At 43.1% G+C, this 12,216-nt stretch overlaps 1 protein-coding gene across 1 annotated transcript in view; it reads left to right on the top strand.

The window, feature by feature from the left end:
- Positions 1-3,113: 3,113 nt before the first annotated feature.
- Positions 3,114-12,216, top strand: part of Pter (phosphotriesterase related) — a 74,750-nt gene continuing 65,647 nt past the window's right edge. The window contains exon 1 of the mRNA XM_052157410.1: positions 3,114-3,211. The gene's annotated coding sequence lies outside the window, so the exon portion shown is untranslated. The remainder of the gene's footprint in view (positions 3,212-12,216) is intronic.

Below are 12,216 nucleotides of genomic sequence, written 5' to 3'. Positions count from 1 at the left end.
GGAAGGTCTGGGTTTGATTTCATCCTCTCCCTGCCAATTTAGCGTGGCTGAGTACAGGTATGGTTGAAATTCAAAGACCCGGCGAGAGCGGAAAGCAAACACTGTAGAAATGAGAATATGTTTGAGCTAAATCCTTAACTGGGAGGTTGATTTAGAAACCTTTGGTTCCTTAATAATGTGAGCTTTTTAAACTTCAGTGTTTCATCATGGGCACCGTTACCCCAGGATTCAAACATATCTCCAAGGGAAGCTTCCCCAGAAAGGAAGACTAAATACTGAAGAGGAGCCCAAGCGGATGTGAGGTCACGACTGAGCGCTACACAGCACGGCACTTCCCCGGCTGTTATTCTTACTTCATTACATGCAAAGCTAATAGATTCTGAGGCCAGTCCAAAGGGCTTTGCTTTTTAATTTTACATTTTTAAACACATTCAAGATATCTGCCTATCTTGAATACACACATATTCTACACGTGACGGGGAAGTTGCACCCATCCACAAAATGTCAACAATATGGCTGCCTAAATAAGACCCTATAATGACAATACCAAGTGACATGCCCATGTGAGTGGCAGAAATCACACATGCTCCTACTCATAGATGAAGCGTGAAAATGAATGGCTATTGAGAGAGGAAGAACCGGTCTTTTCCAGGAAAGAGCTTCCAAACAATGGATGCAGCCCAAGGGTCACCCCTACACACATATGAGTGAGACTTAGTGAACTCAGCAGGTTGTACTTAGAATGTATGTGCAAGTATGATAATGATTAAAGATTCAGAAGCCATGGCTTTGGGATGTATATCCCTGTTTGGGCCTGTACATGTCAGTACAGGTGCCTAAGGAAGCCAGCGAATTATGTTGGAGCCTCTGGAACTGGAATTACATGAAGCTGGGAGCCGCCCAGCCTGGGTGCCGGAAATGGAACTGGGGTCCAGAAACGGAACTGGGGTCTGGAAACGGAACTGGGGTCCTCTACGAGAGCAATAGATGAGCCAAGTCTCCAGCCACTATTTTATTTATTTTTAACGTTTGCCAGTACTTGTTATTTAACTAGCAGCAGCATGCAAACGACTTACAGTATGCAACAAGACAACAATATACAGTCAGACCCAACATGCTAGACTGTTTCACAGTTGTCTAAGGTCTCACTTTGCCAGGGGGAGGGGTGTTTAAATATAAATAAAGAGTTTGCATATTAATTTGCAATTTCACAGTAGCTGTGTCCCCTAACGATTAAGAAAGCCTATGGTCATTTTCCTTTAACGATCTTTTTTAAGGTGTAAAAGCCACAGAAGGAAGAGTCTGCATGTGGAATCTGAATGCAGACTCAGTGGGTTTAATGTGGGTGGTGGAGAACTTCATAATTTCCATAAAGGAAAAAAAAACCCTGAAGTCAGTTTTTAAGATGAACCTTGTGCATAATTTCATCCCTGGCAGCGCGGACTGCTAAAAGACAGAACATTATAAATAATGGACTCTTAGGCCTCTCTGTACCAACCATTGTCCGGCACACATTTATATGGCTTCATGGTTACCGTGCGAGCAATGAACAGTGGTAGCCTGCACTGAAATCACTCCAGAAGCCTCCCTCAACCCATCTATTCATTATACAATCTCAGTGTGAGCCCCACTCTTAGGAGCAATATTCAAGTCTCCCAGTACTCACTCATAGGCGAGACTAACTCACGGGAGGGCGTTCTGCTCTTCCTGACTTCTACGTTTATTCTTGTCTCTCTTAGTTTGAGGCCCTATGTTTATTCTAGGATTTACCTAGTTACGTTTTTCTCCATTTCTGCCCTTACTAACCCCTTTCTCAAGGGCTTCCCCTACTGCAGCACTGCTTAAAAAGAAAAGTAATCAAGGAAAGAATGAAAAGGGAACTATGTAACTTTTCTTCTTTCTTGCCTTCTGACTTGAATAAAAGTATTTTCTGCCCTGCAACCAGAACTCCCTAAGAAGATATGATACCACAGTGGATATAAACTAAACTGGTCGAACTTGAAGAACATTCTCTAAGTCTGTTTCCTTGTCTGTAATCAGAGAAAAATGTCATATATAAGTTGTTCAAAAATTAAGCACAAGGACTTGCAGAATGGTTTAGAAGATAAGGGTGACTTGCCCATCGGATCAGGTGACCTGAATTCCATCCCAGGACCCACACAGTGAAAGGAAATCTCAGGAAAACTGTTTTCACCTACACACACACAAATGAATAAATACAATGTAACAACTTTTAAATAAATAAAACCCTACTTTTAAACATTAAGCAGAAAACACGGTGATTTCAAAGCATAACAGAACTGCCTTCGTAAACCATCGATTCTTAGCACTATACCTGTCTTTCTTAGAAATGATTGCTCTAAATCTGTTCTCTTTTGCTCAGATTGAAATGAACTGGTAGTTCAACCCAGAAAGGTATTACTTTGTATCTTGACAGCTGCTCCTAGGACCATGATTTGCAGACTAGCACATATTTACTAAGCCTGCTTCAGTGCCTCCTAGAACTAGGGTTGCCTCTAGTACAGCACTCTAGTTTTAAATGCAGCAAGCAGGTCCATGAAAACGAAAAATGGAAAACAAAACAAAAAACTAATGAGAGAGAGAAGATCAGAATTCTGTGTGATAATCGTAGGGATCCAAAACACAGTGTTTGTCTTGGAGGACACAGAAAAAATTACTCAAGGAGTCTGTATTTCCAGGCTGGTTTATGGAGAATTGAGACCTGGGGAAAATGCAGTATTTTCCTTTCTCCTAGGGGATTTCACATCAGCTGAGCCAAAGAGAAATGGGACAATTAGGGTGTAGAGTGGGTGGGCTCTTAACCCAGCCTCTGAGAGCAGTTTAGCTACAAACTTCAGGCTTGCTCAGGAGTAGGGCCTCCAGCCTATGGGAGCTCAGCCCAAATCTGAAAGCCTTCCTGGCAGAGAAGAAACCTGATGGGTGTGGTCTCAGAGCGGGCGTGGGCTCGCTGGGAGTGGCTTTGAGCCTGGGTGGGGCGTGACTTAGGGTCAGTGGGCAGGGAAAAGGCTAGAGGAAAAGGCAAAGTGGGAGGGCCGGGGAGGGGATAAGTAAGGCAGGGATGGGGGTGGGGGTAGAAGAGAGACAACCAAAGGGGAGGGGAAGCGGACCTAGCTCAAGTTCCCTGGGTGGAAGGCGGCGCCCTGCGCGGGAGGAAGGAAGCCCCGGAGCTGATTAAGTAGCTGTGGACCCGGTAGGAAAGTTGGGGACTTAGGCCCGGAACTCAGGGCTTGTCCTTCTGTCAGCCACGTGGAGTCCCATCCTGGGAAAGGGAAAATTGTACAGTGGCCCCGGCACCTTTCTCCGAAGGTCCCCGAGTTGCAAAGACTATGGGGCCTGGCTTCAGGAGCTCGAGCCTTGGGGAGCTGGCCTGGGCTTAGACTCCCCGAATCCAGGTCTCCCAAAGTCTGATTTGAAAGCTCGAGGCCCTGAGCTGGTCCCCCATTGCTTTCCTTGCTCCGTTCTGCTTGACTGCTGAGCTCTAGGGACCTGTTGGAGCAGCTGTGCTCTTCCTACATGGGGGAAATGGAGGCTGGAGGCTGTTCCCTGCTCCGATTTCTTTAACAAACTTTAACATCAGAATCCTCCTTCTCCTGGATGGTTTACCTTCTTGTAGCTGTACCCCAACACTTAAATGTGCCTCCTTAGGAATCTGAGCGAAGTTTGTACAGCCCTGATGCTGAGTGGTGGCCGTAAGGATGCCTTAAATGTAGTGATCCCTGCCGGGGTGGACATCTTCAAATCTCCTCCGACGGGGAGTGACTGACAAGCCTTTGTTTTGTTGTCCTCAAGGATCCCTGCTTTCCTAGCCACAGAGAAAGAGTAAGAGCGGTCCCGGACTAGACACCCAGTTGGGCCATTCCATTTTAGTTTACATAGACAGAAGGGATGCCCAGCCATATCTTTGGGGCCTGGTGCCATTCCATAAATAGCCAACTCCCTTCAGAAAAAGTAAAAGGGAGGAGGGAAGGAGGGAAAGAAGGAAGGGAGGGAGGGAGGCAGGGAGGGAGGGAGGGAGGGAGGAGAGAAAGAGGTGGAGGGAGGGAGAGAGAGAGGAAAGGATGGAGAGAGAGAAAGTCATCGCAGTGCACACAGAAATGGAAAAGATAATTTGATAATTCAAGATAATTGAATTGAAGATAATTCAAAAAGATAATTTGAATACCCAATTCGGCAAGTGTGACTTTATGAAATTATGTTTTTATTTGTGGGGGCTGGATGCTACTTTAGAGTTAGCAAGGTAACTAAAACATATGTGGTTTTGGAAACAAAGAGCAAACAGATTTTGTTTCTGTTCCAGGTTTCTGAATCCTAGGTATGACCAAGTATTTATTTTTTGAAATTTAGTGAAAGTTAGCTGCCTGGGGTGACAGTGGGGGAGGGGGAGGGAGAGAGTGAGGGGGTTACCTAAACTCTAAACTCTAATTCATTACACAGCCTTGCCAGAAAGCTTCATGGTACCGGATGAGCAAAATCAGGAAATCAGGTGCAGAATGATTAAGCCATACAACTGGAAGGTGTTAGGAGGAGGGTTTTTTTGTTTTGTTTTGTATTTTCTGACTCCAAAGCCTGTCCTCTTATTTCTTAGACTATCTCCACCTTGAATATTATTGGCCTCCAACATATAAATCATGAACTGGGATAGAGCATGAGGACCATTTCTGGCTCGGTACACCTATACGAGCTACTCAGGAGGCTAAGGAGGGAGAATTTCAAGTCCCAAGTCAGTTCAGGCTATAGAGTCAGACCCTGTGTCAAAACAAAAACTTGAAAAAGAGACTCGGGTGCAGTACCTGCCTAGCATGCTCAAAGCCCAGTGTCTAACCCCCAACAATTAAAAAAAATATTTCTTATTTTAAAGAGAAAGGAGATGGCTGCCGATTTGAAGAACGTGGTGGCTCTCTCTGGGTCCTGATAAGTAGTCCCAGACCTCTGTACAAGTTGCTTATCTTTCCTAGGCAAATAGACGTCATTGATCTCCAAGTCTTTACTCAACCTAATACTCTATGAATTTATGAAAATAAGATACTGCTTTAGTTAATGGTATTTTGGTCACATCTGGTGTTGAAATTACAAGGTGACCAGGAAGGGTTACTTTATTCAATCAATAAATATGTACTCTGTGCCTGAATACTCCAGGGGATTATAATGAGAGCAAGCCAAATAGAGGCAGCAGAGTCTCGAGTTTATATTCTGTTTGGGAGTGAAGAAGCAACCAAACAAATACGCATATTAAGATCAGATTAAATTAATGTACAATTAATTTACAGCCCGTAAGTAAGGGCCTGGGATGGGTAACATCGGAGAGTGTGTGCTTTGGATTTGGTGATGGAAAGGTCTCACCAATTTAGATTCTGATGTGGGAAGATAAGAAGGATTTAGAGAAATCCCTTTTACTGGAACCTACGAGGGAAGGAAAGGCATGGACAAATATGATGAATTCAAGGAACTTCCGGAAGGTTTCACTGTCCGGCTCAAGATGAAATTGGAGATCTGGGTGGGAGCAGGTTAGGTAGGGATTGGTGCTGATTGGAGAGGACGTGGCTTTCAGGGTCCATCAGGGCGCAGGGGGGTGACATGAAGGTGGGTATGGTGAAGCTGAGGGTGGCTCTGGTGACGTCAGTGGCGGTAGAAGCGGAGGGAGGTGGAATGTCAAGTGATCGATCGATCGCTACGGCAGTGCCACGTGATCGCTACAGCTCCGCCAAGTTTACTTTCGTGTGCCCTCATTTCACTTTGTGTTCAGCGTCTTGCTGCTGAACTCCTTCCTCCATATTGCTAACTCCCACACTGCATTTATAACCTTGTTATTTATCTATTCATTTCCTCTTATAAGGGAATTGTTTGGGGGACTGAGTGTGTGTGAGAGAGATGGAATCTCTGTGTAACCCTGATGTTTGGTACTCTGCTTTGTAGCTGGCCTAAGCAGGAGTCTCCTTGGGTTTTCTATAAGCTGGGATTTCAGGTGTCACCATGGCTAGCCAAGAGACTGCGGTTTTTTTTTCTTGTTTTGTTTGTTTGTTTGTTTTGCAGTTTGCCTTTACGGTTGTTCCCTCCTGACTCATGTTGTGCCATATGTAAATGAGGCCCTTAAGGATTTACTGAATGAGTGCCTCTGTTGACTACTTTGGATCTTGAGTCTGTTGACTTATGTGACTGTGAAAGAAAAGGGGGTGGGGTGGGGGACCCCAAAGATTAGTCTGTTTGCCACCTTGAAAACCGAGAAGATGCCCAGGCTAATAAAGACTAAAAAGCTGGACCACTAAGGGGAAAGAGAGAAGAGATGTGCTTCACAGTAAGCCAGGATTGTGTAGGTTTCATTTTTTTCCTGTCTCTTTGACCAAATACCTGACCTGAAGCAAGTTAAAGGAGGAGGCTGATCTGCTTCCTTTTAGGCTCATAGTCTGAGGGTGCAGGTCACCGAGGCAGAGAAGGCATGGCAACAGAAGCGTGAGGTAACTGGTTGTGTTGTGGCCACAGTCAGGAGGTAGATGAAAAGGGAGATGAAAGTTGTCGCCCAGATGGCTTTCCCCTTCTTCCTTTTCTTCAGTCTGCAGACAGGCCAGCCAGTGAATTTCTGCTCACCGGAACTCAGGGCAGGCTCCCCCACCAGTTTCTCTCCTCTGGAAACACCCTCACAGAGCAAGATTGAGATGAAAGAGATTCATTGAGCCCCATGTTGCTCTCTCTTAATTTTATGGTTGAGGCATCCTGGGAAAAGCAGCTGAGGGAACTGGGCTTCTTTTGGTTCAGAGTTTGGATACTTTCTGTCACAGTGAGGAAGGCACAGCAGAAGGATCCCAGGTCGCATTGCAGCTAAGGTCCGGGTGCAGAAGATCACAGATGCTGGCGCTCAGTCAGCATCTCAGCCAAAGGAATGACAACACTTCCAGGGAGGGTCATCAAAATAATCCCGTACCGGCATGGACAACAACTAATCGAATCAAGTTAATTCCTCACAAATGTGCCTAGAGCCTTGTCTTCTAAGCAATTCTAGATTCTCGTCAAGTTGACAACACGTACCGTCACGTAGCATTAGATTTGTTGTCTTTGGCCTCTGGGATTGGAGACTATGTTCCTGCGCCCTCACCTAGATAGCCCTGCCTTTCAGACTGCAGGAGGTTTGAGCCCCACGCATCCAGGAATTTCTGGATTACCCAATTCAACGGATACCCAGAGAACCTCGTGGCAGGTGTTGTACAAGGCTTTTCTCGTGATAGCTGTTCACTTCAGTGTTGGGAGAATGACAGGTGCACTGGATCCCACAGTGCCCTAGTCACCTTCATGATTGTGACAAAGGTGGAAAGAACAGCATTGAGTTCTTAGTTACAGTCTGAAGCACAACCAGGTTGAAGTAAAAACACATAAAGACTCACTAGCCAAAAAGGGTGGAAATCAAGGCTCTCATTTTTATTTGAACACACACACACACACACACACACACACACAAACATACATATAATGTTTAGCATGCTGCCAGGTTTTCCAATATGGACGAATAATCATGGACGAATTGTGACGAGCATGTCCTTCCCAAATGTAGTTATCAGTGGATGCATTTCCAAAACTGACTGTCACCAAAGGGCATTTGAAATCAATCATGTGTACTCACCATTGGCTAATATTAGTTTTCCCATGCAGTTTAAACGGTATTTAAGATCTGATTTCCTGAGTATCTTTACTTGGATGTGAGAGCATCAGATCGGGGCTTTGCTCCCCGAATCCTATGGGCATTGTACTCTCTTTGACTGGGACTTAGACAGAAATGAAGCCGGAACAGTTTGCTTTGGGCAGAGTCTGGCTGTGTTCTGAGGGTCACCAGCTATAAATCCAGCCTCCCTAGGGGTCAAAAATCCACACTCCCCCTTCTGGTACTCAAGCGAGTGATATGACGTTGATAAATTGCTTGGACGTGAGTGCCCTGAGCACTGGTGTGATGAATTATATTGTTCAGAGCATGACCACAGATTCGCTATTGTCAGTCTGTGATATTCAGTATTGACAATATCCACAAATAGCCTTCTGCCAATTTTGATCTCAGCTTTGCATATTAAATTCTCTGCCTATAGGCCATGGCTCTTGGTTCTTAGGCGACTCTGGTTTTTTTTCTGAGTTCATGTAGATAATCAGCCTTTTGTTTCTTCCTCTCCCTCCTCATTAAGGCGGTGTGAGGTGTGCTTAGTTCTACACAGTAAACACTGTCGTACTTCACAGAAACTGTTAAAATAATAATTATTAGTCTTTTTCACTAAATCTGCAGTAGTAACAGCTTATCCTACAGTGGCTTAATTGGGTAATTACTTGGTGTTTGAAAAGCATTTTGAACAGAATATTGGTAAATATTGTTGTTCATTTAATGCTCTTTTGTGTAATTAAAAGCCAAGCCTCCACAAAAATCTTCAGTACTGTTGAGAATCAACTAAGATTTCTATCCTGATGTTGCTCTCTATTAACTCTGTCTATAACCTACATGTGTACTGATCTTTAAACCATGCTAAGTATTTTCCTGAACTCTCAATTCTGCCCCTCAGTCACCCCATCACACTGCTAACACATCTGAGAAGTTAAATGCTGTCGGTCTTGTCTCTGAAAGCCTACAGGCCTCACCCCAGTTCTGGCCAGTTCCCATCATACCACTGACCCTTACATTATGTGATAGCTGTTTAACTTGCGAATTAGCTTCCTGGTTTATTTTGTCTAAGGCCATGCCTTCAACTCCCACATGATACCATCAAAATCTGTCACATTGTATGTCACCGAGTGACACAGTCTGGTCTGCCTTTCCTGCAACATCACCACTCCATTTATAGAACTCTGGACCTCCAGGAATAGCTAAAGGGCTTTTCGGTAGTTTAGATTAGATGGCCCCCACTATTAGACTACATTTGTTTGTTCATTCTACCACAACAAAACACCACAAACTGGGTGGTTTAAAAAACAGAAATGGATTTTCTCACAGTCAAGAGACTGGAAGTTCAAGATCCAATCAGCTGGACTCTCTTCTCCTGGGGCCTCTCTCTTTGGCTGGTAGGCGGCCATCTTCTTCCTGTTTCTGTACATTGTGCCCCTTCCCCTCTGCATGCCTGTGTTCTGATACCTTCGTATGAAAACACCCAGTCCTGTTGGGTTAGTGCTACCTTGGCAACCTCGATCGGCAAAGTTCCTCTGTAAGACCCTTTCCACAAGCAGTCTTGTTCTGATGCACTGTGGGTCAGAAATTCAAAGGCCTAGATACTGGGGGACAGAATAATTCCAGTGTATGGTAATGGTTTCTTGAAATGACCACTTTTAGAGTAATTTTCTTTATCAAATGTGAGCTGCTAAGTGATGAATGTAAGTCCCTGGAGTGTACTTTATTCAAGAACTTCTCTTGAATGTTATTTGAAAAGAAAATTTGTGCCTGTGACTTATCATTGAAATGATTAGATAAAAATGAAGCAACATAATTTAGTGAATTAGGCAGAATTTATTAGACAGCCAAAATATATACAGTCAACTTTATACCTTAGCAACCATTCAATTTTTTTTTTAAATTTTCAGTAATTTACAAGCATTTTATTTTAATCCAAGAATTTTCTCTAAGCCAAATGTACTGTTGGGTGCATAGTAAATTCTAGGCCAGGTTGGACTTAAGTAAATACATAGAAAACAAAAGGAGGGAAAGGAAACAGAAGATATGTGTAGCCCTCAGTGATACAAGATGAGATGCTTACAAGCCGGAATGAGACGACGCTTTTATGCATATGTTAGCTAATTCTTACACAAGAATGATAGCTTCAGTTCTGTGATTGTCCATTTTCATTTCCAACCTGATTGAATCTGGGATCACCCAGTAGACATACAAGCGGATTTTTTTTCTCTGAGGGAATTTCCCAAGAGGTTTAAGTGGGAAAGACTCACCATGAATGCGGGCAGCGCCATCTCCTGGCCTGGTGTTGCAGGCAGAATAAAAAGAGGCAAAGGAGAAAGTGGGCTGAGCGTTCTTCTCTCTCTGCTTCCTGATTGCAATGCAATGCAACCAGCTGCCTCACACTTCTCCTGGCATGCCTTCTCCACCATGATGGGCTGCACCCTCAAACCAGGAGCCAGAATAGTTTCTTCCTCTTTGTCCTTCCTCCTGGTCAGGTCTCAACCATGAAGAGTGTAACGAGTACACACTACCAGCTGTTCCGCCTAGAAAATACCACTGGAACCCTCGCATAAGGAGGTTCTGAGAATGCCTTTCGTAGCCAAGTGTGTTTGCTTATTTCCTAGCATGCGCTGTGGCCGTGCCGTGAGTTTCACAACTCAGTACTCTTCTGCTAGCTTTCCAGAGTCCTGGGATGTGGTTTCTGGAAGCCAGTCTTTGACTTAGCAGCCTGTTCATTCACCATCATCCCAAGCACTGAGCTTTCTGTCTAGGGCTATGTCTAAAATCCACCCTCTGCCGTAGCAAGAGCAGTCTTAGAGGTTGACATTATGCAAGAGTGTGTTCTTCAGAGGGGTGGTTTTCCTGAGGCCCAGTCCCCTCTGTCATTTGCAGCGTATTCCACGTTCTCCCACATGTAGAGGGAAACTCCCTCTGGAATTCACAGCCCTGCTGTTTCTCATGCCTGGTGTAGAGTTCCATTCATTTCTATGCTGTTTTGAACTTGACTCGTTACCACTCAGTCAAGCACGTTTTCCAGGGTGGTCTTCTTTCTCCTTTCTACTAAATATCTTGGAGCAATTCAGCTCCTTGGTAATATTGGATCTTCTACTTCAACTACTGGCCCTACTGAGACTTTGATGTGCTCTCGATGGGGCAGAAGGGGAAGGCTCTTGTGCTCAGCATTGCAATGGCACCCAGCTTAGTCACCCTTCATTCTCCCCGGCAGGATCTGTCTACTCTTTGTAAGCCTATGGTGTAGACAGAGGAAAAGAGTTCAAAGTAACAGTTCCAGGTGTAAACTGCTTTTTTTAAGAGTTTGTAGATTTCTCTTATTCTATTAAATTTCTTTTAACCATTAAACTTGTGCCATATGTAAGAACACCTTCAGTTTTGTTCCAGGGAGGACCTTCATGATCCTATAAAATACAAATACTAGCTATTTGTCTTTTCTATAGTATGGTTAAAAATTATTGGAATTTTGCAATATGTTATTGAAAATATAATACAACATCATGGCATTGTAGGATGTGTGTGTGTGTGTATCTGTGTGTTTAAGAATGTTTCCATTTTATTACATTTTTGTTGGTAACACCCTATCCAAAATAATATAATATTATTTATTACTTTCAATGCAATAGTTTCACAGCACTTATATATTTTGTTTTTTTTTTTTCTCTTTGAGTTTGTTTTTGGTGCTGGGGATCAAGTCCAGGACTGTGGCTACCCCTGTGTTATACTCTCACCCTCAGACACTATAGAAAATTCTTGTATGTAGTTTCTGTATAGAGAATGAGGGACAAAACTTATGAGTTTTAGTCTATAAATATTACAGAGCTTAATAAGTAACTCTATTGTGTCTGACAATAATGTCTTAGTCCATATTCGTTAAACCATATATCATATTTATGTCTTTAAACAAACATCATTTAAAATAATGTCCACCATTATAGGATCAATAAACAGGTCTGAGAGTTGAAATTGGATAATAGCTTTCTCTTCACAAATAGAAGTCAAGATTATATTTCTGATGAGTTAGGGGCAATATTGGTAGTTACAGGCTTCGAAATGAACCTTATAAGATGTTGTAGACATGTTGGCAGTCTGAATTTTCACAAACAATGCAAATTTTACCCATTCTAATGAAACTGGGTTCATTGTCCTATCACTTCCAAGAGAATTTATTATTCCTATATGTTGATTGTCAGCCAATTCACAATTTAACTGTGGCTTTACCTTAATATATATGAAATTGCAGCACAATTGTGCTTATTATATATCTTCCTGGAATAGAATGAAATAAATACTCGATTAAACCATTTTAAAATGTCCATGTGTCTCCTAATGTCAATCCAAACCAGCAATAAGAAATATATCAAACATTTTTTCAAACATTCATGAAACATTAACAAAACCCAAGTGGATTAATGTATTGGCTTTGTAAAACTATACATCACTGTCCACTTAATAATAAAACATTATTTGTTGTTTGACACCAAACCTTCAGAATAGTTTCTCCTACAGTGATTAGAAATTGCTGTTAAACTATGTGTCTGTACACGTGTACATAG

This window comes from Apodemus sylvaticus, chromosome 14 (genome assembly GCF_947179515.1).
Source record: "Apodemus sylvaticus chromosome 14, mApoSyl1.1, whole genome shotgun sequence".
In the NCBI taxonomy this organism is placed as follows: Eukaryota; Metazoa; Chordata; class Mammalia; order Rodentia; family Muridae; genus Apodemus; species Apodemus sylvaticus.
This window is presented reverse-complemented; position numbering and strand designations above follow the sequence as displayed.